Source organism: Phocoena sinus, chromosome 20 (genome assembly GCF_008692025.1).
Source record: "Phocoena sinus isolate mPhoSin1 chromosome 20, mPhoSin1.pri, whole genome shotgun sequence".
NCBI classification, from domain to species: Eukaryota; Metazoa; Chordata; class Mammalia; order Artiodactyla; family Phocoenidae; genus Phocoena; species Phocoena sinus.
This window is the reverse complement of record NC_045782.1, coordinates 44,556,176-44,581,480: the sequence shown is the minus strand read 5'-3', so window position 1 is coordinate 44,581,480 and position 25,305 is coordinate 44,556,176. Positions and strand designations below refer to the sequence as shown.

Below are 25,305 nucleotides of genomic sequence, written 5' to 3'. Positions count from 1 at the left end.
CTTTGTTATAAAGCAGAAACTAACACACCCTTGTAAAGCAATTATACCCCAATAAAGATGTTAAAAAAAAAAAAAAGAAAGAAAGAAAGGAAGGGTTCTAGCCATGTGAGGAGAAGCCTGTACAGGAGCTAGTGTAGAATCCCTTTGACCCTCACACAGATGCGATGGGAAAAATAGACTTTATTTTTCCCATTTTGTAGAAGAAAAACTGAAGCTCAGAAAGATCATGTACCTTGCTTGAGGTCACACAGTTGGTGAGGGGCCGAGCTAGGGTTTGCACCCAGTCTTTCTGAGTCGGAAACTCATGCTCTTTCCGCCCTACCTGGTGCCTGCCTCACCTGCCTGAGGCCACCTGCCCCTTGCTCCCTTCTTCCTTTTGTAACTCCAGCTCCGCCCTCAGTGTTGCCTTAGTCACTTTGCCCAGCATCTGAGCCAGTGGCCCACCTGAGTCTGTGCCAGGCAGGGTGTCGTGAGCCGGGCTGTGGGCGGGCAGTGCCAAGTTGAGAAGAGCTGCTATCTCAGGTGCCTGGAGGGTTAATAGACTTTAAAACATTTAGTGACGAAGAGCTTTATACACACAGATACATACACACATATATGTACATACCTATACTTCCATATGCACACATACATACATAATGTGTGTGTGTATATGTGTGTGTGTATATGTGGATGTGTGTGTATCTGTGTGTATGTGTGTGTGTATCTACATCTTCATAAAAGAAAATTAAACTGTATCCCACTCCAGCATATCAAACATACATTTACACTTTTCTTTTTTTTTTTTTTTTTTTTTTGCGGTATGCGGGCCTCTCACAGCCGTGGCCTCTCCCGTTGCGGAGCACAGGCTCCGGACGCGCAGGCTCAGCGGCCATGGCTCACGAGCCCAGCCGCTCCGCGGCATGTGGGATCTTCCCGGACAGGGGCACGAACCCGTGTCACCTGCATCGGCAGGCGGACTCTCAACCACTGTGCCACCAGGGAAGCCCACATTTACACTTTTAAACATTGTGTAATCTGTGTACTTACTAGTTTTTATTTTTCCCCTCATTTATCATGATTCTATTTGCATATTGCCCATTTCTATATAGTGTACATACTTGTCATTTGTAAGGACTATGTAATATTTCCTGTTAGCATGCATAGAATTCTTGGTTGACCATTTGAGTTGTTAAGCTTTTGTGGCCTGGCAAGGAACTTACCTTATAGCATTATTTCTTTAGGGAGATAAGTTCTGAGTTTGGCTTAAGAATAAGTGGTTTTTGTAAAATTGTTTTATAAGTTAGGGGTGGCTTATTCACCATAGTTTCAATGGATTTTGGCTGGAAACATATAGTAGACATTTGATGGAAAACAAACATTTGGTTTTTTGAGATTTGAGTTTACATCTTGATCCGAATTTTATAAGCAGTTATAACTAAACCTTACAAAGCCTTTTCGGGTGAGATTTATATGTCTTACCAAGTAAAACTCTTTTTAAGAAGCTGAAGCAGAGAGGATTGAATTGACAAAGACAACTCTTTAAAAATTAAGGTTATCGGGCTTCTTTGGTGGCGCAGTGGTTAAGAATCTGCCTGCCAATGCAGGGGACATGGGTTCGAGCCCTGGTCTGAGAAGATCCCACATGCTGTGGAGCAACTAAGCCTGTGCGCCACAACTACTGAGCCCGTGGGCCACAAGTACCGAAGCCCTCGCGCCTAGAGCCCGTGCTCCCCAACAAGAGAAGCCACCGCAATAAGAAGCCTGTGCACCGCAATGAAGAGTAGCCCCTGCTTGCCGCAACCAGAGAAAAGCCCACACGCAGCAATGAAGACCCAACGCGGCCAAAAATAAATAGATTTATTTTTAAAAATTAAAGTTATCTTAAGGCTAAGAATGTAGTTACTGAATGGCAGGTGATGATTTTAAAAAAAAAAAAAAACAACTTTTCAAACTAAACATCCCAACATTTGACCTCCACAGCAGAGGATTGGCATCAAGGAAATAGCTGCTTCTTCCCTTTCCTGGTCTTGGACCTTGGTAAAGGGACTTGACTAGACTTGTTTGATTGGCATTTCTGCCGTTACTAGTTACGATGCCTTAGGTAAGTTTCTCAACTTCTTCATCTCAGTTTACTCATTTGGAAAATGGGAACACCATTCCTGCCTCATAGGGCCATGAAGATTAAATGAAGAGTGTCTTGAAGTGTCTGAGATATAAATCTTCAGTAAAAGTTAATTCTCTTTTCTTACTCTTAACTCAAAACTTTGGGTGAATTAGTGCACACTAAATGAGCTGTTTGGGTAATGCAAAGACCCCTCATTGTTCATTTTAGGGAATAGTTACTTTTCCTTCTCCGTTTTGAAGTTTCTTGTTTGTTGCCTAGTTTAAATTAGGATGCCAAAATTTGAAGAATTTTTTGTGTAGAGTAGTAAGTGGAATTAAATTTCTGTTGAAAGGCATATTCCCAAAAGCAGAACTTATGCTGACATTTCTGAGATGGTTTTGTTTCATATGTTGCTTGCACAGTATTGTTAGAAGTTCATGACTTTAAGAAAATACTTCATTATCCAAGCTCTTTCTACTGGTTTTAGGTTATTTATAAGGGACCGTTAGTCTCCCATCTGGGTAGATACGTAATAGTATCAGTTACTAAACCAGAGCTTTCAACACCTTTCTGACATCAACTCTTGGAGGTCAGCAAGTGTCTGACTTTAAGACGTCCCAAATTGAACCTACTACATTCCTCCTAAACCCAGTCCTCCTCTTATTCCCATACTTGGTGAATGGGACCACTGACCACTATCCTTCTTGTGAGCCTGAGGTCTTGTAAGCCCAAAGCCTAAGGCTCGTCCTTAAGAGCATCTTCTTCCTCACTCTGTTTCCCACCTGCTGAGTCCCATGCATTTCATCTTCTAACTCTCTCAAGTCCCTCCTTGCGTTTTCAAAGCCACCTCTCTTGTCTGGGCTAACGTTGTCTCTCACCTAAAATGTTGTAAGAGTCTAAATGACCTCCCTGAACCCCTTCTTGCCTCTTTTAAGTCTGCTTTCACACTTTAGCCAGAGTGAGCTTTTCAAAATATACATCTGATGACCTCCATACCTGCCTCCAGACCACATACAATAACCGTTCAGTTGTTCCTCGCCACTCTTGGGATAAAGACCAGTTCCTCAGTGTGGCCTTCAAAGCCCTGCATAACTTGGTCTGCCCACCTCTGCAGTTTCATGCTGTATACACTATACTCACATCCAAGGGGCTTCCTAGGGCTCCTCCATTAGGCCGTGCTTCTGCCTCGGGTTCATGCTCATGCCATTCTCTCCTCCGGATTGCCCCACGCTACCACCCCTTAGCCACCTGACTCATCCTTGAGTTGTCAGCGTGATCCCACTTGCGCTAGGGACCCTTCCATGACTGATGCTCAGACTGAGCAGATCTCCCTGCTGGCTGTGGTCTGCTCTTTCATTCTTTCATTGATGATTTGATTGTCTCTCCCTGCCACCTCTGTAAGCTCCCTGAGGTCTGCTCGAGTACTGTGCTGCTTTGTGAATTGTAAGGCAGGTTACAAAGGACGAGTACTGAATGCTAAATCATGGTCTCTGCTCTCAGGGCTTAAATTCCATGTGTCCAACTAGAAAAGTTTGGCTTAAATTAAAATGTTTGTGCAAACAAAGCTGTAACAGTACATAAATTGTGAAATTAAGAGATCTACAATCAACTCCAAATGCTTGTTTTATATACCTAATAAATTGAGAGGAAAATAAGAGTTTGTTTTTAACTAGGTGTTATTTTTGAAGTTAATTTCTGTATGGTAGTACCTTGAGACACTTAAGATGAACATTTCGTGGAGTAGTTTACATTGGGAAAATCTGTGGTTAGCAACTGCCTGAGACAGCCAGTATAAAAGGGAAGACAGAGACATCAGTAAAGTCACCAGCTGATCAGTGGTGTGGATTGAACATTTGCTACAGATGGAGCCTCGTAGGGAGCCTGCACCTGCTGTAGCCTCTCCTAGTGTCTCAGTGAAGTCCCAGCTAATTGTAACCAACTTCCCTAAAGGTGGAAATATGTTCCCATAGCACACAAAAATGCGTATGCAGTATTTGGGGGTTTTATGATCTATTGCATGTATGTAATAGAACATTTACTTATACAGAGAAATGAATTAGAGGAGTGGGATAGGATAGGTAGGGCTGGGGGCTGATGTAGGCCTGCTGGATTGCTTTCTGCTGTAAACTGTAGTTTATTATACCACAGGAAAGTCTTCCCACCATGGAGCATATGTCCTTAATGAATTGATTGTTATCCCAAGCAGGTTTTGAGGAACCTATAACAATAGAATAAAGTATTTTATAGCCCATTCTGTGCATTACTACAGTGTTTTTTTTAAGCACTTTTCAGTGCTTTCCTGAGTTGTCTTTAGACACAAGGTCCACCCTGGAATTGATGCACCCCTGGACAGATAGGGTGAAGGTCTTTGGCTTGGCCTGTAGCCAGTGCTCAGTAAATGTCAAAAGGATGGAACACTTTCTCGAAGCACAGAGCGTCTGTAGAAAGCTTCTGTTGACTCGAGATTGATTTGTCTATGGAAATAGCTGAACGAGGCAGTGTAGCTCTGCTAGTGAGTAGCTTTGTTACCTTGGTAAGTTGCCTAGACCACTTTCGGTCTTTTTCTTCACCTGTAAAGTGAGGAAATAATAATAGTATCTATCTCAGAGGGTTGTCAGCCTTAAATGAGATATTGTTGGTACAGCACTTAGAGCCACGTAAAATTTAACTGTTGTTACTGATTCAGGTCCGTGTCTCTCTTGGATCTCCATGACCCTTGGCCCTCCTCCCTCCCAGAAATAACTCCTGCTGCTTTTTAGTTGACTGGGGCACATACTGTTCAGTACATAAATGGTGTTCTTTGCCACGGAAATTTAAATGGCTATCATAAAGTTTTTGGAGGAAAAAAAAAAACCCTATATTTTCTCAAGAAAAGAATAACCATGATACATCTTTATTTACATAGAATATCGGCCAAACAGATAGGTTCTTTTGAGAACAAGTAGTGATAGTACCTTGGTATACTTTACTCCATTGTATCCAGGGGGAGAGAGCAATGTGGTTAATTATAACAACACTGCTATGCTGTCAGGTGCCCAAACTTTACAGTTTATGAAGTGCTATGCTATTTATTCTTCCTCCCAACAACCTGAGGGCTGTTGTTTCACCATCATGACCCTCATTTGACAGATCAGAAAATCCAGACCCGGCGAGGCTTCTTCTGAACTGGCGCTCTTTCCGGTGAGCCTCACCTGGCCCAGGTAGTGCACTTTTAGGTGTTGAGTTATCTGAGTGGGATTTTTATGGGATCCTAATTGCACACAGATGGCCAGAAAGTTCTGCTCCTGTTTTGGCATTTTGCTTTAGCAGAGAGTACTCTCTGAGGACCCACATAAGCTGGAAGAAGAAAACCCAACAACAAACTCAGCACTAATCATCTGGGAAAGGGCAGGACACTGCTGTTAGGCAGTTATTGGACCTGTGAATAGAAAAATATCAAGATCACAACTTTACAACCTTTGATTCTTTGAAACGTCAAATGGAACCCCCGTACGGCCATCAAGTTTATAGTGCCTCCAGAATTAGATTAGACAGTTTGGAGATTAGACAGTTTGGTTTCATGCTGTGCACTCGTACGTATTTCTGGTTATGAAATGCTACTTGTGCTTATTTTCCTTGATTGTCCGAGAAACAGCTTTTTCTCTTGTTACTTTGTGCATCCAAGTTTCTTTTTTATTCTACTTGCCTTTCATTTCTGCCTTCTATTCTGTTTTGGGCCTTGAGACAGCAATGAAACAGACTTTCGGGAATGGGCAGCTCTGGAGGCCCTGGCTACAGGGTCTGGGCTGGCAGAGCGGTGGGGGTGGGGGTGGTTAGGACCAGCCGCAGGAGATGAGGCCGCAGCTCAAGGGGCAAACAGTGAAGGCAGGCGTATCAAAGATCAGGAGCAGAACTCAGTCCGATTGTGTCCTGTGCCTGTGGAAGCGGTGGCCCACCTCTGATTCCTCATTTAAAATATCTGAAGTCGTTGACTGATTAGCCTTGATGGAGATGGGCCTTTTTTTTCCTGTAGGTACAGAGCAGTAGCCTCTTACAAAGCAATTTGCCTCTCAGGTGATGCCTTCTAGTTAATAACTAGTTACTGGTGCCCGGGAATAGCTGGTACTGTGTCTCCTACTGAGCTCCTGGTGAATCCATCACCTTTTTCTGTGTGTGTGTGTGTGTGTGTGTGTATTTAAATAAGTGTAATGCATTCCTGATATTGCAAGTTGATTTAGACCCGTGAGTCTCAATTCTGTGGTAGGCATTGGGGTGTGTGTGTGTGGGGGGTGCGTGCACATACATAGGGCAGTGTTTTCAAATTATCAATATATGTCTTCCAATCCCTCCTCAGTCATGATGAGCCCCGAGATGGGGAGGGGTGGCTGAGTCATCTGTGTGCAGATGTTTCTTAGGGTTTTCTGGCATAGCTCCCCTCTGCCCAATCCCAAGATGCATCTGCCCTTTGAGAGCTAGGATTAAGCAGGCACTTAGGGCTGGCCGATCAGTTGTCCCACCACAGTCTGCTGCCTGGAGCTGACTGAGCCTGATGGTTCCAACCGCATCTGCAAAGGAACCCACGGGAGCCAGGGGACTGTTTCCGGCATTTCAAAAGGCTTAACAGAAACTATACCTTAACCCAGGATAAGGACACCAAAGCTACCCAAAACATCAAGTTTCCTTGCTTTTGTTGGGAATTGCAAGTCTGTATGGTTGCCTGCGGATTCCAAGTTCTGATTGGCTGTGGATGACATAATAGGAATTTCTGAGACAGGATTGGTCTAACTCTAGACATTGTTACTAGAGCTGGTATCAGGTCTCACTCCCCAAGCTGAGCATGCTTAATTCCTTTAGAATGAGATTGACCTTGAATATGAGTGCCTCATATTTTTGATAAATTGAGCAACTAATTGTTTCTTGTTTACTTAGCTGTGCTTATCATTATCACACCTGTGGCAGTGATTTGTTTTCATAATGTTATTATGAACCCTTTGTAAATGTGGATTGTTGGCTAAAATTTGGATCAGCATTGGAATGGAAAAATAGTACACAGAGTCAATCAACTACTGTTAAACATCGTTTGTTAGACTCTTGCCAGCCTGGGGAAGAGACAGAAACAAAGGCTAGTAAAACTGCAGATCTCATTCAGTGCCCTCATTTTAAAAATGATCCTTTTAAAAGCTTTGCACTAAAAGCAAAGATAATTTACAGTGAAGCACCAACTATTAGTCTCTGTAGCCTCCTGGGATCCTGTTGATTGTATGTACTTTTTGCGTAGTTGTGTTTGACGTATGCACATAATCCCAAAGTCTGCTTTTTCATTTTGTATTAAAACGTATAGGCCTTCCCATTTTTCTACTTTGCCCCTATGTTTGTCATTCTTAATGGTCACAGCTGCCTGAACTAAACCTGAGATCAGACGGGACAGTCTAGTTCAAGCGATTCGAGAAGGTAGAGACACGCTATCTGTTTGATCCTTGGTAACATGGCTGGTGGGGTCAGCTCTGGCCAAGTCTGCATGGGTACAAAAGATATGCTCATGCCTGCTGTGGATGCTGGGAATAATAACTTACATATACTGAATGTTCTTTCTTAACCTTCCCAGCAGCCCCTGTGAGGTAGGCACTATTATCTCCATTTTACTTATATATGAGGAAAAAAGAGGCTTTTTGCAGTGACTTGTCCACAGTCACACGCCAGTAAGCAGTGGACCTGTGATCCGAAGCTGGGTCTCTTCAGTGCCAGAGTTCTCAACCAGGTTTTTCTGTGCACCATGGGGCCCGTCCAGTTCTCAGCTCACTTCAGAAAACTAACCACCTTCCACCTTAATCCTCACAACAGATACATTTGTTAATGTGTACTAGAGTCACAGAGGCTTAATATTAAAACAAGATAAAGCAAAGGCTGCAAGCAAGCAGGAGCCCCGGAGAAGGTCCCGTCCACATTAGGGATTTGCTAGTCTTCGTGGGGGCAGAGTGATGTGAAAGGCCAGCCCACGTTCAGCCTTTCCTTTAGTTCCATCCTTTAGTCAGCCTTGAAGTTTCTGAAACTTGAATGGGTACAACAATGACTACATGAGGTCGCCTGAAGCATGTGTACAGTACTTTGTGGGAGACTCAGGAGATTCTCAAGGGTCATTTTGGCTATAGATAGCTTTTTCCCCTGACCCTAGAACCTAGTCCCCACTGGAGAGTGGGCACCAAATCCTATGTGTGCTAAAATTAGACCTGTGTGACCTGCTCCATTCTCTGGGCACAGTAAAGAATTTCCCATGTTCTCCCTGATGCCTTTCTCTGTGGCAATGCTTGGAAGTCATTGCAGCATTCTCTCTGCAGCCTGGAACTGTCCCGAGAAGGGGTGTTTCCTGTGACTGCTACCTGGGCTCCTGTGAGTCTGGGAACAGGCAGACCCAATTCCTCCGCACTTTTCCAGGGGCTTGCTTCTGTTGAATGAGAAAATTTTACACGTGAATTAAAGCAGACTCACGTCCATGGGCTGGATTGGAAACTGGAGTTCAGACTCTAGAAGTCTGATTGGGGCAGATGGGTGAAAAGTGTCTGGATTTACCCCCTGGGCCTTTGGCTTCCTAGTCTCTAGAATTGTCTTTTTCTGGAGTGTGGCCCTCATTCTAGGGTCCTGACATTAACTGAAATCAGAATGTTTTTCTTTTGAGTGTGTTATAAAGAGTGGTTCTGTGTAGTTGGAAAAGTACACTTGTACCATAGCTGTTACATTGTGGATTGCATAAGTTTTGTGAGCCTAGGAACCTATTTCCCATTTATTTTCCTTCAGGATAAATGGAGTTTGAATTTCAGACAGTTGACTTACTGATGAACTTTGGGAACTCAGTCTACTCTTGGTTGAGGATTTACTTCCTTTGGTTATTTGTGTGGTGTAAATATTGTAGGTCACCCGAGGGGCTGGAGTTGTCTAGAAGGAAGGCCTGGGGTTCAGTTCAAGCGTCACTGCCTTCATGGAGGATGCTAGGATTTGACAAAGGCAGAGGAGAGCAGGTAAGGCATTTTCAGTACAGGGAGGTGGGAAGGAGGATGGTTTTCACATGAGCCAGTAGCTCATCACACCCAGCCAGAATATTGGGAACACTTTAGCGTAACTGAAAATGAGGGTGAGTAGATAGAGGGGCTGGGTTGTATTGGGCCCTGAAGGCCGAGGAGATTAGATGAGACACAAGAACATGGTAGGTTTTTGAGCAAAATGGTGACATGATGAGAGTAGTATTTAAAGAAGGCTCGTCTGGCAGCAGAATGCCATGTGGGCTGGAGACGAGGGCAAGGGGTAAAGTCAGAAAGAAATGCTGAGGTGTGAGGTGTGAGTCAACAGGGCTTGGACAACTAAAGAGGTTTGGAGGATCAAGAAGAGAGTGTCAGAAGACTCTTTTGGTTGGGGCCTTGGTGGTTGGGAGAGCAGAGGTCCCTTGATGGATGAGAGGGAGTGAGTGGGGTCAGGATGGGGTGGGCAGGAATGAGATGGGTCTCTTGGGTTTAGAAGTGGACCTCTTTGGACCTGGATAGAGTCTGTGTGTGGGTGGAGAATAGAGAGGAATGGGTAGAAGAATTTCTAGCCAAAGAATGAGAATAGTGATTGGTATATATAGATGGATATGGGAGACAAGATAGCAACTCATACCACCTTCCTGGTGAATAGAGGCAAGGCCATGTGCTTAGAGGGAGAAAGGAGGGAGACAAAATTGGAGGCCTAGATAAGAGACAAGGCCTAGAATCACACCAGTGGGGAATCTGACTAGGAAGTCAGTATGCTAATTCAGGAATTTCCTGGAAACAGCAAGGACATGGACCAGGTCTGCATGCTACAGCCACCTCCTGGCTGGGGTCTACAGCAACCTGTACCCAACCCTCTCCCCCCATACCCTCCCTGGCTGGGACGAAGATCCCTGGCAGTGGGAGTGGCTCACGCCCGTGTACGGATATCTCGGATGTCTCGGATATCTCGCAGGCAGTAGATAGCAGTGCTAATGACTTAGAGAGGGTGGTACAGATGATGGTTTGGTCTTGAAAACAGGCCAGCCCTTCTCTTACCATGATCTCCTCTCCATTAAAAAAAAAAAAAAAAAAAAAAAAAAAAAGCCAGGCAGAGTAGGAGGCAGATGTTTTTTTGTGAGAGGGCAGGGAGTTCTGTCCCTGGGGGGCTCTGCAGGGTGCTGTAGCAGTGAGGGCGGTGGGAATGTGGAGCAGGTGTGGTGTGAATCCACGAGAGGGTGAAGCCAAGAGGTTGTGCTTGGAGGGATGTTTGTGCAGAGTAAGAACGAAGGAAGCGTTGGGGTAGAGAGCCTGTCCTTATCACAGCCAGGGCAGAGGCAGCCCTCTTGTAGAGTCTGGCGGAAGTCGGATGGACAAATGTCATCTGTTGCCATGTCACTTGCAAGTGCTGATAATTTGCATCTCATTCTTAGCTGACTCAGCCCACTCTCCACCTTTAACTAGAGGTAAAGGATGTTTCTACAGCTGGGCTAAGCAAGACAAGTCCAGAAGGTCTAGAAGTGTTTGTTAATGTGGGATGAACTGTTACAATATTATCAGAAAAATATTTTGACTTAATTGCCTTAGGCACATTAGTTCAAGTGTACTCTGTTTCCTTTGCTTGACTTGAGCACTTGCCAAGAATATCTCTGGTGCAGAATGGAAAAGTAGGACTCTAAGTAGGACTCACAGAATTATAGAATTTAGAGCTTTCTGGAAAATTCCTTGAAGACAATGGAGGACCTCCTCCCCCTTTACAATGAAAGAACCCAAGGTTAGGAGAGGTGAAGTGGGTGAGCCCTGTCACTGTCATTTGAGGGTCTTGGTCCTCCTTGGAGCTCCTGCCCCTGCTGCCTCATGGCTTCCCTTGGTTTGTGTTTTAGTGACTGATTCCACTACCAACTGAACAGTTGTCAAAATCTCACACTTGGGTGGGACTTTGGGGCTGGGTCATATCACGGGGCTGCTCTCCAGGTCCTTCCCTGTCACAATCCTCAGTGGTGGTGGAGTGGGATGGGGGAAATCTCACCCATGGGACCTGTGGGCAAGTGGTTCTCTTCAGAGGGAACCACAGTGTGGACAGATGGCCATCTGGGACCTCTGCCAGGAACCTGGTATCTCTAGGCCTTCTTGCAGGTATTGAATGTGGCCTTGGGTTTCTTGCCTCCTTCCCTTTACTCATGCTCTGTCCTTCACTTGGAATGTACTCTCCACCCTGGGTCTCTGCAGTCAGCTTGTCAAATCTCCAAGGGCCAGCGCACACACCGCCTCTGGGAAGCCCTCCTTCATGCCCCTTCTCTCACCTCTTCCCCATCACTTCCTTTCTCTCACTCCCACTGTTCTGCCCTACACACACTTATACACATAGACTTCTCCAACTTGATTTTTTAAAAATTGTCTTCTTTGGGCCTCAGATTCCTTACCTGTAAATAAAATTCTGACATTAAGTATACATTTAATCAGATTTCACTGCCCTATATCAAGGTTAAGTCTACTGATGCATGTATGAAAAGTATTGTTTCTCACTGAAAAAGAAAGCCTACTTTTTTCTTTAAGTTCTCAGAGAATTTTTTCAATTTATGAAGAATTAATCCAAAATACTTTTTGCACATGGAGAAGCTGAATGGTTAATAGATAAGAGTGGATTCAGATATGTAAACTAGGTTTTCTAGTTTACTAGTATGATTTGGAGGGGGAAAAGTTCAAATACTTTACTATTTATTATAGCTAGAAAATATGATTGTCCATATCAAGTCAGTTTTTCCAAAGTTAAATGTTTGATTCTTGTATAGGGAACAGAGAACATTATGTGTGTTACATATGTTACTGTCAGTGTTTTCTAAAATGATTTCAGAGAGTAATGCTTTTAGGCTGATAGAATGAGGAAGGCTTCCTCAGGAAGTAAAAACCCAGCAACTATAAAGAAAAAGATTGAGAGATTCAACACCTAAAAATATAAAACTTTGTATGTTTAAAAAAAAAAACCCATAATGGTAAAAAGTCGGAGATGGGGAAAAATATTTTCAGCACATTCAGTAGACGAAGTGTTCATGATACATAAAGTGAATAAGAAAAACCCTTGGGCAAGAAACATGAATGGCCAGTGAATAGAAGAGAAACAGATGGTGGAAAAAAACATGAAATGATATCAAAGCATTGAGATGCCTTTTCCCCACCCATCAGATGGACAATAATTAAAAATAATGTTTATTCTTGACAAGGGTTCAGGGTGGGCACTTTATAAAAGACTTGCTCTGTACACAAGATCTATATAGAGAGCTTTTCAAGGCAGCATTTTTCTAGTGTGAAAACTGGAAAAAACTCAAATTTCTATCAGTAAAAGAATGGTTAAGTGGATGATGGTATATCTGTACTAGGTAGAAGAAGTGTGTATGCCTGTAGATTTGTATGTATTGGCATAGGAAGGGGTCCAGGAAATAATAAGTGAAAAACAAACAACAAAGCAATATGCATAGTATGGTTACATTTAAGACTAAAAACAAAAACAGCTTTGTGTGTTTGTGTGTATATAAATGCATACAGAAGGACAGAGGATACATCCTAAACAGTTGATTTTGGGTATAGCAGGAGAAATTTTCACTTTTCCTCTCCATACATCTGTTTTTGAAGTTTTTTACAATGAGCTTGAAAGTGTGTTTTTTTTTAAATTGAAGTGAAAATTTATATATGCTTATTCAACCCTGTAATTCCACTTCTAAAAATAATTATTAAGGAAATAATAAGAGAGACAGTCAAAGGTTATGTATAGCATCATAATGTATTACAGCATTGTTTGTAATAGCAAAAAATTCCTAGTATCCTGTGTTGAAATGGTTACATTATAGAATATTCATTTTATAAAGCTATTTAAATTCATGCGTGAAAGAATCTTTGCTGACTTGAGGAAGTACTTACAAGTACAGTTAACATTTAGTAAATGCTTGCTCTGTACCAGGGACCATGCTCAGTGCTTTACCTAAATTGTTTTATTTAATCTTCTGAACCGTCTTTTGCCATTCCCATTTTACAGATGGAGAAAGGGAGGCTTGGTTAGGGTAAATAATTTGCCTGAGGGTCAGACTCCCACCAAGTTGGTAGAACTGAAGCCAAAGGCCTTGCTGATACCCAGATGCTGGATTACTTCACTGTGTTATCTTGAGTATAAAAACAGATTACAACATACATACGGTGTGACTCATTTTATAAAAATGAATCTTTCTGTGTCTTAGTTTTCTCATGGGTAAGGTGTGGGTACAATTTGATATTCTGAAGATAATTATTTTATTTTTAAAATTGACATACACTTACATATAATTATTTCCCCCAGATTACAGAAGTATTTGGAAATACCTAATTCGTAGAATTTGGAAATACCTAAAAAGTAGAAAGTAAAAATGACTGATAAGCCTGTTATATGGAGAAAACTAGCATTAATGCCCCCCAGCCCTTTTTGCCTGGTGTGTGTATAGGTATGAACATTATTGAGGTACTTAATAGTTACTGCAGAATTGGTTTCAGAAAAGTTTTTGCTAATTATGTGCCAACATAATAGAGGGTTTGTCTGCAATAGAGGGTTTGTCTCCACATGCCCTTGACAGCATCATATGTTATATTTTAATGATGGAATTTGATGACCAATATTGTCTCATTGATGTGTTTCATAATTCTTTGTTGTATTTAGTCAGTTGAGCTCTTTTGTTTGTTATTGGCCATTTGAACTTTTGGATGAATTGCCTGTTCATGTACTTGGGAAGTATCTATAGAAGATGTCTTCCTAAAGTTGACCATTGAAGACCTTAAGCAAGACTATTAGAAAGTCCTTATAAGTGGAAGTTTCAGTCTGCCTATTGGAATACGTTTTTCTTACAGGGATGAATTGGTGGTCTGTGGTTAAAACTTGACTTCCTAACCATTTGGAATTTGACTTTAAAGTTTGGCTTTAAGGGACTTCCCTGGCAGTCCAGTGGTTAAGACTCTGCATTTCCACTGCAGGGGGCTTGGGTCCGATGCCTAGTCGGGGAACTAACATCCTGAATGCCTCACGGCATGGCCAAAAAAACATAAAAAAAAAAAAAAAAGGAAGTTTGACTTTAAAATTTAAGGAGTGATTGGTGAAATGTACACAGGACCTCTCTTATGCAACTTCCTGAGAGTCTATAATTATTTCAAAATAAAGTTTAATTCAAGGAGTAGTAAAACTTTGGCTTCCTCCCGTAACTGAATTTGACAACTCTGACTGGAAGGGTAGGTGGGAGGTGGGAGGGGGCAATATATGACAACAGACCCAAAGCCAAATAGTGGTTAGGAAACTGCTTTGTTGTTGATGGTGTTTTTAATTTGGAAATAATCTCAAACTTTAAAATGGTTATGGGAATCCCCTGGCAGTCCAGTGGTTAGGACTCCACGCTTTCACTAGGGCCTCAGTTCAGTGCCTGGTTAGGGAAGTAAAATCCTGCAAGCCGAGCAGCATGGCAATCAGTCAATCAATCAGTCAATCAATGGTTGCAAAAATGAAAACTGAATAAGGAACAGCATTTACTCTTTCTCAGATTCACCCCTTGTTAACCTTTGACCCCACGAGCTTTTGAAATGTGCTATTTTGTGACCCCAGCCACTACCCTCTGCTCATCCTCCTTCTGGATTTTCAGCATGACAGTCTCCCAGGTTCCAAGTACTCACTCACCTGAACAAAACTGTTTACACCCAGGTTTCAAACTTCTCAAGAACCTACAGTGGTTCTGTTTCCTAAGATTTAAATATAAATCCAGACACTTAGCCTTCAGAGTCTTTGAACAATTGATTCCATGCCTCCAAACTCCAATATTAATCTTTCTCCCATGCCCCCCCAGTACAGCCCTTCAGCTGCAGCTAACCTAATCTTTAGTGACTCTTGTTCTGTCTTGATTGACTCGTTTCCATCTCGGTGCCTTTCCTTGTGCTGATATTTCATGTCCGCCATATTATTTTGTTCACGTTTCTTCCTCGTTAAGTCACATACATGGCTTTTCTGCTTAAAAAAAATTTCCCAGACCTCTTTACTCTATTAGCACCACCTGATTTGGGCATACCTATCCTGAGTTTTCATTACTTTAGGGTTGTCTTGTTTTGTTTTGAACTTTCATATAGATGTCATCATGCGACATCCATCTGCTGTCTCCTTGAGACCCACCCTGGCCCCTCGTGGATGGCATCAGCGTTATCTTTTATAAACCTCCATAGGCCTCGTGTGGTTGTGCTGAAGGTATGACCTGGTTTTGAATGAGTTACTGTGAACTGTATTTGGATTTCATTACTGGAACCATCGATTATTATAGCAATCTATAAAGCAAAATTCTAATCATATTGATGCTTTTGAACACCTTTTTCCTTCAGGGATGTGGCCCTCTTCCCAGGTGGGCCCTCCTCATGGCAGGTAAAAGTCCATGCAGTGGCTGCAGAGGGTGAAGCTCTTGTGTACTAGTAGTATAAACCTTGTGTTGTTTTGCTGCGCTGGAAGAGACTTTGAATGGGGGTCTGGGAACCTAATAACTAATGGGAAAGGAGTTCTGAGTTTCTACCAGTCAAGGTCTAAGTGCCTTGGGAGGCTTGCCTGTGCTGGTAGTAGAGTACTTTCTTCTCCTTTTCTCTTTTTAAATGAAACTAAGCCTAGCACTAGCTCATTATCTACAATGTCAATATTGATTTTTATTTGTGAGGTGGAGTATTAACAGATTAGAATGGCTGCTGGCAATTCTCATATGCTTCATTGACTTTAAATGAATCAAGGGATGGCTATTAAGATGTACTTGAGATTTTTAGGCTAAATCAGAACTTCCTACTATGGTTGTTTCCGACCAGATTCACCATTTCCTCTGCAGCATCAAGGTGGAAAAAATGAGCCTTGAGGCCCTTCTCTACTTTTCATGAAGCCAAATGCTATTAAAAACTGCACAGATAAGAGATGTTAAGATATCCTCTGCAATACAATGCAGCTTGACTCTTTTCCGCTGCCAAGAGATGTTTTTGAATTAAGACTATTGACCGACACAGCCCATGCTAGCAGATGGTGCCCATACATCAGATGTCCAAGTGCAAGCTTGTTCAGAGACAGCAAATATCTAACAGGCCAAATTTTACAAAGATGAAGAATTTTCACATTGATTTTGAAGGAGTAGGGGTGCTCCTGAGAAATGAGACATGTTCCTTCCAAACCAGGCTTGCCTCTTAAGATGCAGTATTACTGTGCTTTACATCTGGAGACACGTTTAATTTTCAGTCAAAGTTGCTTGCTTCCCTCCTCTTTCTCCTTCCTTCAGCACTTCCTCTAATCTAGTATATGAGTTAGAAATTAATAATAATAATGTTGATAATAATAATGATAAGGGCCACATTACTATTTGTTCTAATGTAGAAGGACCAAGAAGAGGAGTTGCTGATAAATGAGTGGCCTGAAAGGAACTCTTTTCTCTTTTTATGTCTCTGTAGGACCCTGAGATTGAATTATTTCAAATACAGCTAGAGGTAGGAAGGGCAGTTATTATTAGAAAATTAGTCCAAAAAACTCACAAAAAACAAACCTATCAGATTCAGAGAGGTTATTATATCTGAGCTAATAAATGCCAACATTGAGTCTTGAAATAGCTCTTAATTTTTTTTCCCTCCCTACATGAATCTTTAGTAAAAGGCAAAATATTCATTCGATTATGAAGAGAAGCACGAGTATGGATAGCTCTTCATTTTTCATTGTACAGTCTGATTTATTGTTGATTGGTTTTTCATGGACTAATTAATGATGATAACCTTTTTGAGTGACTAGAAATAAAATAAATTTCATGGATGTTTGGTATTCTAACCCTGACTCCACTGAGGTTGATAGGTTCCTGGAGTTCATGATAGGGAGGGAAGCTGGCTACTGGCTTCCTGTTGAGGCCTTTTGTTTTTTATGAGTTCAGATTAGATGGGAGCCATTGATTTGTTCCTTATTTTTAGACTGGATAGAATAGAATCCTGCATCAATGCTGGGGAGAGGAACCCTTATTAGAGACTTTCTCTCTTTTTTTTTTCCACTTTCAAATTATTTGATTTATTCACTTAGGACTAGGCGATATCTGAGCTTCCCTTTCTGTTGGAATATTCTGTGATTGAGTTTTGTTTATTTATTTTGTTACTTAAAAAATTTTTTTTAATTGGAGTGTAATTGCTTTACAATGTTGTGTTAGTTTCTGCTGTACAATGAAGTGAATCAGCTATATGTATACATATATCCCCTCTCTCTTGGACCCCCCCTCCATCCCACCCATCTAGGTCATCACAGAGCACCGAGCTGAGCTCCCTGTGCTGTACAGCAAGTTCCCACTAGCTATCTATTTTACACATGGAGGGTATTTATCTCAAACCTAATCTCCCAGTTCGTCCCACCTTCCCCTCCTGTGTCCACATGTCCGTTCTCTACGTCTGTGTCTCTATTCCTGCCCTGCAAATAGGTTCTTCTGTACCGTTTTTCTAGATTACACACATATGCATTAATATACAATAGTTGTTTTTCTCTTTCTGACTTACTTCACTCTGTATGACAGACTCTAGGTCCATCCACTTCACTACAAATAACTCAGTTTCATTTCTTTTTATGGCTGAGTAGTATTCCATTGTATATATGTGCCACATCTTCTTTATCCATTCATCTGTCGATGGATACTTAGTCCATGTCCTGGCTGTTATAAATAGTGCTGCAATGAAGATTGTGTTACATGACTCTTTTTGAATTATGGTTTTCTCAGGATATATGCCCAGTAGTGGGACTGCTGGGTTGTATGGTAGCTCTATTTTTAGTTCTTTAAGGAACCTCATACTGTTCTCCATAGTGGCTGTATCAGTTTACATTCCCACCAATAGTGCAAGAGTGTTCCCTTTTCTCCACACCCTCTCCAGCATTTATTATTATTGATGATGGCCATTCTGACTGGTGTGAGGTGATACCTCACTATAGTTTTGATTTGCATTTCTCTAATAGTGATGTTGAGCATCTTTTCATGTGCCTCTTGGCCATCTGTATGTCTTTGTTGGTGAAATGTCTGTTTAGGTCTTCTGCCTGTTTTTTAATTGGGTTGTTTGTTTTTTTGATGTTGAGCTCCATGAGCTGTTCATGTATTTTGGAGATTAATCCTTTGTTGCTTCGTTTACAAAAATTTTGTCCCATTCTGAGGGTTGTCTTTTTGTCTTTATGGTTTCCTTTGCTGTGCAAAAGCTTTTAAGTTTAATTAGGTCCCAGTTGTTTGTTTTTATTTTCATTACTCTGATGAGGTGGGTCAAAAAAGATCTTGCTGTGGTTTATGTCAAAGAGTGTTTTTCCTATGTTTTCCTCTAAGAGTTTTATAGTGTCCAGTCTTACATTTAGGTCTTTAATCCATTTGGAGTTTATTTTTGTGTATGGTGTTAGATAGTGTTCTAACTTCATTCTTTTACATGTAGCTGTCCAGTTTTCCCAGCAGGCAACTTATTGAAGAGGCTGTCTTTCTCCATTGTATATCCTTGCCTCCTTTGTCATAAATTAGGTGACCATATGTGCGTGGGTTTATCTCTGGGCTTTCTGTCCTGTACCATTGATCTATATTTCTGTTACTGTGCCAGTACCATACTGTCTTGATTACTGTAGATTTGTAGTATAGTTTGAAGTCGGGGAGCCTGATTCCTCCAGCTCCATTTTTCTTTCTCAAGACTTCTTTGGCTATTCGGGGTCTTTTGTGTTTCCATACAAATTGTAACATTTTTTGTTCTAATTCTGTGAAGAACGCCATTGGTAGTTTGATAGAGATTGCATTGAATCTGTAGATTGCTTTGGGTAGTAGAGTCATTTGCACAGTGTTGATTCTTCCAATCCAAGAACATGGTATATTTCTCCATCTGTTTATGTCATCTTTGATTTCTTTCATCGGTGTTTTATAGTTTTCTGAGTACAAGCCTTTTGCCTCCTTAGGTAGGGTTATTCCTAGATATTTTATTCTTTTTGTTGTGACAGTAAATCTGATTGTTTCCTTAATTTCTCTTTCTGATTTTTCATTGTTAGTGTATAGGAATGCCAGAGATTTCTGTGCATTAATTTTGTATCTTGCAACCTTACCAAATTCATTGATTAGTTCTAGTAGTTTTCTGGTGGCATCTTTAGGTTTTTCTGCAAACAGTGACAGTTTTACTTCTTCTTTTCCAATTTGTATTCCTTTTATTTCTTTTTCTTCTCTGATTGCCATGGCTAGGACTTCCAAAACTATATTGAACAATAGTGGTGAGAGTGGACATCTGTGTCTTGTTCCTGATCTTAGTGGGAGTACTTTCAGTTGTTCACCATTGAGAGTGATGTTTGGTGTGGGTTTGTCATATATGGCCTTTATTATGTTGAGGTAGGTTCACTCTGTGCCCATTTACTGGGGAGTTTTTATCATAAATGGGTGTTGAGTTTTGTCAAAAGCTTTTTCTGCATCTACTGAGATGATCATATGGTTTTCATTCCTTAATTTGTTAATATGGTGTATTATGTTGATTGATTTGTGTATATTGAAGAATCCTTGCATTCCTGGGATAAATCCCACTTGTTGATCATGTATGATCTTTTTAATGTGTTGTTGGATTCTGTTTGCTAGTATTTTGTTGAGGATTTTTGCATCTATGTTCATCAGTGATGTTGGTCTGTAATTTTCTTTTTTTGTGATATCTTTGTCTGGTTTTGGTATCAGAGTGATGGTGGCCTCATAGAACGAATTTGGGAATGTTCCTCCCTCTGCAATTTTTTTGGAATAGTTTGAGAAGGATAGGTGTTAGCTCTTCTCTAAATGTTTGATAGAATTCACCCTGTGAAGCCATCGGGTCTTGGACTTTTGTTTGCTGGAAAATTTTTAATTAGTTTCAATTTCATTACTTGTGATAGATCTGTTTATATTTTCTAATTCTTCCTGGTTGAGTCTTGGAAAATTGTACCTTTCCAAGAATTTGTCCATTTCTTCGTGGTTGTCCATTTTATTGGCATATTGTTATTTGTAGTAGTCTCTTATAATCCTTTATATTTCTGCGGTGTCAGTTGTGATTTCTCCTTTTTCATTTCTCCCTTTTTTTCTTGATGAGTGGCTAAAGGTTTATCAATTTTGTTTATCTTCTCAAAGAACCAACTTTTAATTTTATTGATCTTTGCTACTGTTTTCTTTGTTTCTATTTCATTTATTTCTGCTCCGATCTTTATGATTTTTTTCCCTTCTACTGACTTTGGGTTTTATTTGTTCTTCTTTCTCTGGTTGCTTTAGGTGTAAGGTTAGATTGTTTATTTGAGATTTTTCTTGTTTCTTGAGGTGAGATTGAATTGCTATAAACTTCCCCCTTAGAGCTGCTTTTGCTGTGTCCCATAGGTTTTGGGTTGTTGTGTTTTCGTTGTCATTTGTTTCTAGCTATTTTTTGATTTCTTCTTCCTTATTAGAGGCTTTCTCAATCTTAATGAGAGCTACGAACATTTTTACAAGGCATAGTAACTTTAATGGAGAGTTATAGTGAAGACTTTCATCAAGACCCATCACCAGAACTGTTTGAGATATGCTGCTTCCTTGAAACATACCTGACTAAGGCTAAGGTTTGGAGAGCGTTTGGCTCCAAATAGCTTCCCCCCACCCCCCAAAAGTATGGGAGCATAAATGAATACATTTGCATTTACAGTATTGTCTTAGAACATAACCACATGGTGCTATAAACACTAAAGAACAGTATGAGCTTTTTGAATAGAAATTGTTTTAGTGAGCATGATAAGTAGTTCAAAATATTACGTTATTTCATTCTAAAGTTTTGAATGGTGAAAATTTTTTTTAATTTTTTAATTAAGGTAAATTATACATAACATAAAATTTACCATTCTGTTTTTAAGTGTGCAACTCAGTAGTGTTAAGTATGTTCACATTGTTCTGCAACCAGTCTACAGACCTTTTTCATCATACAAAACCCTAACTGTATCTCCATTAAAAAACAACTCCCTATTTCCTACTACCCCCAGCCCCTGGTAACTGCCATCCTACTTTCTGTTTATTTGAATTTGACTACTTTAGCTAGCTCACATAAGTGGAATCATACAGTATTCATTTTTTTTGTAACTGGCTTACTTCACTTAGCTTAATGTCCTCGAAGCTCTCAGATCTAAGTGAGGGCTGTTTTGCTTCTGATTCATCTACTACCAGGTAGATAGATGTAGCCCTTTGGCATTCCAGCTCATTGTGGAACAGCCTCCAATTACGGCTCCATCTCAGCCAGCCCTTAACTTTGATTTCTGCTCAGGAGATCGATAAAATGAAGGTTCCAATTTGCCAGAATCATCCAATGTTTTGAGGGCAAGAGCGCCTTCTGTAGGGCTCATCCCTCTGGGGTTCTTAATTCCTTTTGGCCTGGTGGTTCCTTACTCAGTTGTTGAAGCCTCAGTGCTTTTCAGATTTTTTAAAAAATATGGATTTCATTGTTAGTTGTTTTCAGTAGAGTGGTGGACCTGATGATGGAGCCTGTTTTCCCAGACACCAGACCTCTGGCTTCAGTTTGTCAATGTTGCCTCTGCCACCCCATCCATTATGGGGCTGGACGGGGTTAATCTTTAGCACCTATTTGCTCATGACCAAATCAGACTTTTGTTTAAACATATCTCTGGCGGAAAATCATCCTATATGACAATGTGAGCTATAGGCCCTCCCCTCACAAGACTCAAAATCAGTGTTAAAACCCACGGTCTTGTGCTGGTGGCTTTGGAAGGAGACCTGCTGGGTGAGAAATGACCTTTTTTGACATTTCAATTCCTGAGGGCTTGAGATAAGATTGTCCCTTTTTTTTTGAGCCTGTTTATAATTGAATTGAGATAGCAGAGGGCAGGAGGCTACCTTTTTATGATGCTAGCTTGACAGGTGGATAACGAATTCTTATTTCCTAATCCTGCTAATCACATGCCAGCTGTTGAGAACTCAGCTTTTAGTTCCTGGTAGAGCTGTTCATGCCAGAGCACGGAAGGCAGGTACCAAGGCCAGGACAAGCAATCATAATGAGTGTCCATGACATGCTTGAGGAGGCAGATTGCTGTGGTGGCAAAGGCATCAGGACATGAGTGTCAAAAGCCTGTGTCTAGGGCTTCCCTGGTGGCGCAGTGGTTGAGAGTCCGCCTGCTGATGCAGGGGACACGGGTTCGTGCCCTGGTCCGGGAAGATCCCACATGCTGTGGAGCGGCTGGGCCTGTGAGCCATGGCCGCTGAGCCTGCGCATCCGGAGCCTGTGCTCCGCAACGGGAGAGGCCACAACAGTGAGAGGCCTGCGTACTGCAAAAAAAAAAAAAAAAAGCCCGTGTCTAACCGTCTCCCCGTCCCCTCCTCATTCAGTGCTGTGTTCTTGGACCAACCACGTAAAGTTCCTGGGCGACAGTCAGGTACTTTTCCTCTTGACCTTGGCTGTCCTGCAGTGCTGTGACTGTGGGAGGGTCGGTTTTACTGGCCCCAGCCGCCAGCTATTGAAGGATGGAGAGGAGGATGCTTGGAGGACTCCCCAGGAGGAGGAAGGAGTGGCCACTTGATGGTTTGTCTAGAACCCAAACCAGGGACTCGAGTTCCAGGACACACAGTTATCCAGCAGTTTGAGTCCTAGAAGCAGTCTTTGTTTATCTGGTCTAACCCCCTCATTTGCAGATAAGCAAACAGGGCCCTAAGATTTTCTTATATTTAAAAAGTAGTAGTGCTGCTCTAGCCTCACATGGCATGTTTTAGTGTAAAACTAGTGAGGTGGAGCTAGACTTCGGTCAGCATGGATTTGAGGGAGGTTACTCTAAACCTCTGAAGGCACTGCCTGAGCCCTGGAGAAAGACATTAGCCATGGTGAGCCAGACTACCTACTCTGGCTGGCTGCCTGGCACCTAGCTCTCTATGGGGCCCAGCTCAGGCCCAGTTGGCTGACACAGACCTCTGCGGTCAGGCCACTCAAGATGGCTGTTCTCTTGCTCTCCGTAGGTCCCCAGCCCGACCTGTGCCTGCTTCACCCACACTCTACTTACATGACTGACCTTCCTGCATGCTTGCCCCAGGCCTCAGTTAGTCATTGTTCTTATGAAAAGGGCGGTGAGGGGCATGCTCCACTGCTAGTTTCCCTGGTAACCAATGAGCAAACCTGATGTAAGTTCCCCCTATAACTGGCCGTCTTCCGTTGCCCCTGTGAGTGAAGGCTGCTGCCATGTCCTGCCCACCGTCCACCACCCAGGTGGGGTGTTCCTTCAGAACCTTGCTTCAGATATATAAGCTTCCCCATCCGTTAAACCGTTGATGTCTCCGTAGCTGCCTCCAGGGTCTTTCTTCTGTCTTGAAGCGGGGCGAGCACAGGGCTGTAGGCCTGCAGGGTGCAGCCCAACAAGACCTTAAGACAGTCTAGTCAGAGATCAGCAGAGGTCCCTTTAACCGGCAAGCCAAGGGGGCCCGACTATGTGTTGGAGGTTTGGGCAGATGGGCCCCTGATGGCCCTTCCTGGGCAGGTGCTGAGACCACAGGCTCCTGGACACACTGCTGTTTGGCCCTGTGGCCCTGGACTGGGCCTGACTTTGCCTGTGGACTCCCAGGCCATCCCACCCTCAACTATAAAAGAGCCTCTGCACTCTTGCCTTGCTCCTCAGAGGACGACTCACACTGTTCGGCCCCCCAGTCATGCTCCCTGTATGTGCACCTGTGCCTACAATCACTTTTGCTACCAGTGAAGCAGCCTCAGAGCAGCAGAGCCTTTCAGATCATCCTTTATGTTATTAAAGCAATTTAAATAAAGCTGATTTTTCAGCCTGTTGAGAATTATCAGGTACCAAACTTTTAAAATTACCTCTGTAATTTTCTTTTTAAATTACCCTTATAAAAGTAGGTGACAGTTAAATGAAAAATGTGTGTTGCATTTGGTATTTTTCTTCTCACTAAGCCAACAAACCTGTTGGCTTTGAGATAACAGGGAAGGATTGTCCTGGACCCAAGGCTGTGTCTTTCTAGCTTGCTGCCAGCTCCTGGATTTAAATTGCTTTGTCTGATTGATAGAGATCACTCCCTTTTCTTGGATCCAATGGGGATAGGAGAGCCTGAGGGTCATGAATGAGCTTGGGCAAAACTCTGTTGAAAAATTTTTATGAAAGTAATTTCTCTCAAGTATTGATACTGAAATGTGTTGTTTCAGATGTGTCCTTTTGTGTGTCCTTGTTGTGACTGGGCCCTTGAACTGTAATTCTTGTCATCACTGGGTTATTTCCTGTTTCTAGGAAATAGTTTTTCTTGCCCACCTGCCCCAGGTTCCGCCCCTCCACCAATCCCCTCAACACACACACAGGTTTACCTTTTCTCTTGTTGGTAGTATCAGTTGCTAGCATTTTGAACATGAGTATTTGGTGGAAGACTTTAACTATAGGAGTTTTTCAAATTAAAGAAACAAGCAAGGGACTTCGCTGGTGGTCCAGTGGCTAAGACTCTGCACTCCCAATGCAGGGGCCCCGGGTTCGAGCCCTGGTCAGGGAACTAGGTCCCACATGCTGCAACTAAAGATCCCGCATGCTGCTACGAAGATCCTGCGTGCCGCAACTAAGACCCAGCACAGCCAAATAAATAAATAAATAAATAAGTATTTTTAAAAAGAAAAGAAAAAAAAGAAGCAAGCAACATAATGTTGATTGTCTATGGCAGATTACTTGTGTGCGTATATCATATTGGGTTGTGTACTATCACCTGTAAACATAAACGTAGGGTTTTAGATTTGGAAAGGACTCTTGGTGCCTCATTTAACAGATGAAGATTCTGAGACCCGTAGAGGTCTTGGCTTGTTCAAGGTCCCACAGAATCAGCTGGAAAAGGAGCAAGTATCAGAAGCCCTATTTCCTGGTCCCAAGGCTGCTCTTTCCTCTCTCGCATGATGCCTCTCTCGTACTGGTGGTCTCCCCCGGCTCCCCAACACCCACCCTCCATCCTGGACATGGAGAATAGACCCATGTGTCAGGACACACCATGCCTGTGCTCATCTTCATGGCTTTGTCCCTTCTTTCTAATCACACCCATTTAACCACAACCTACCCCTCAGTTTAAAAGAGCGAGCGGGTGTCCTACCGTCCACGCTGCTCTCACCCTCCTCAGAACGCCTGAAGGTCACTCCTCAAGTGCGTTTTAGCTCCTTTGACGGGGTTTCTTTCCAGATTGTGTTCATTTCCCTCTTGTAGGACCTGTCATGATGCCTTGTTCCCAATAAATGGGCCGTAAGTGAATA

General features: G+C 42.2%; 1 protein-coding gene and 1 pseudogene across 4 annotated transcripts in view; one reads left to right on the top strand and one right to left on the bottom strand.

Moving 5' to 3' along the window:
* The window catches only part of TEX2 (testis expressed 2), a 108,172-nt gene that overhangs the window by 21,345 nt on the left and 61,522 nt on the right, over positions 1-25,305 (top strand). The window contains exon 1 of one of the 4 annotated variants that reach the window (XM_032616270.1): positions 15,282-15,304. The exons of the other annotated variants lie outside the window; for them this stretch is intronic. The gene's annotated coding sequence lies outside the window, so the exon portion shown is untranslated. Of the gene's footprint in view, positions 1-15,281; positions 15,305-25,305 lie in introns of those variants that run through there. 4 annotated transcript variants of the gene reach the window in all.
* LOC116746538 lies at positions 16,640-16,764 on the bottom strand (annotated as a pseudogene).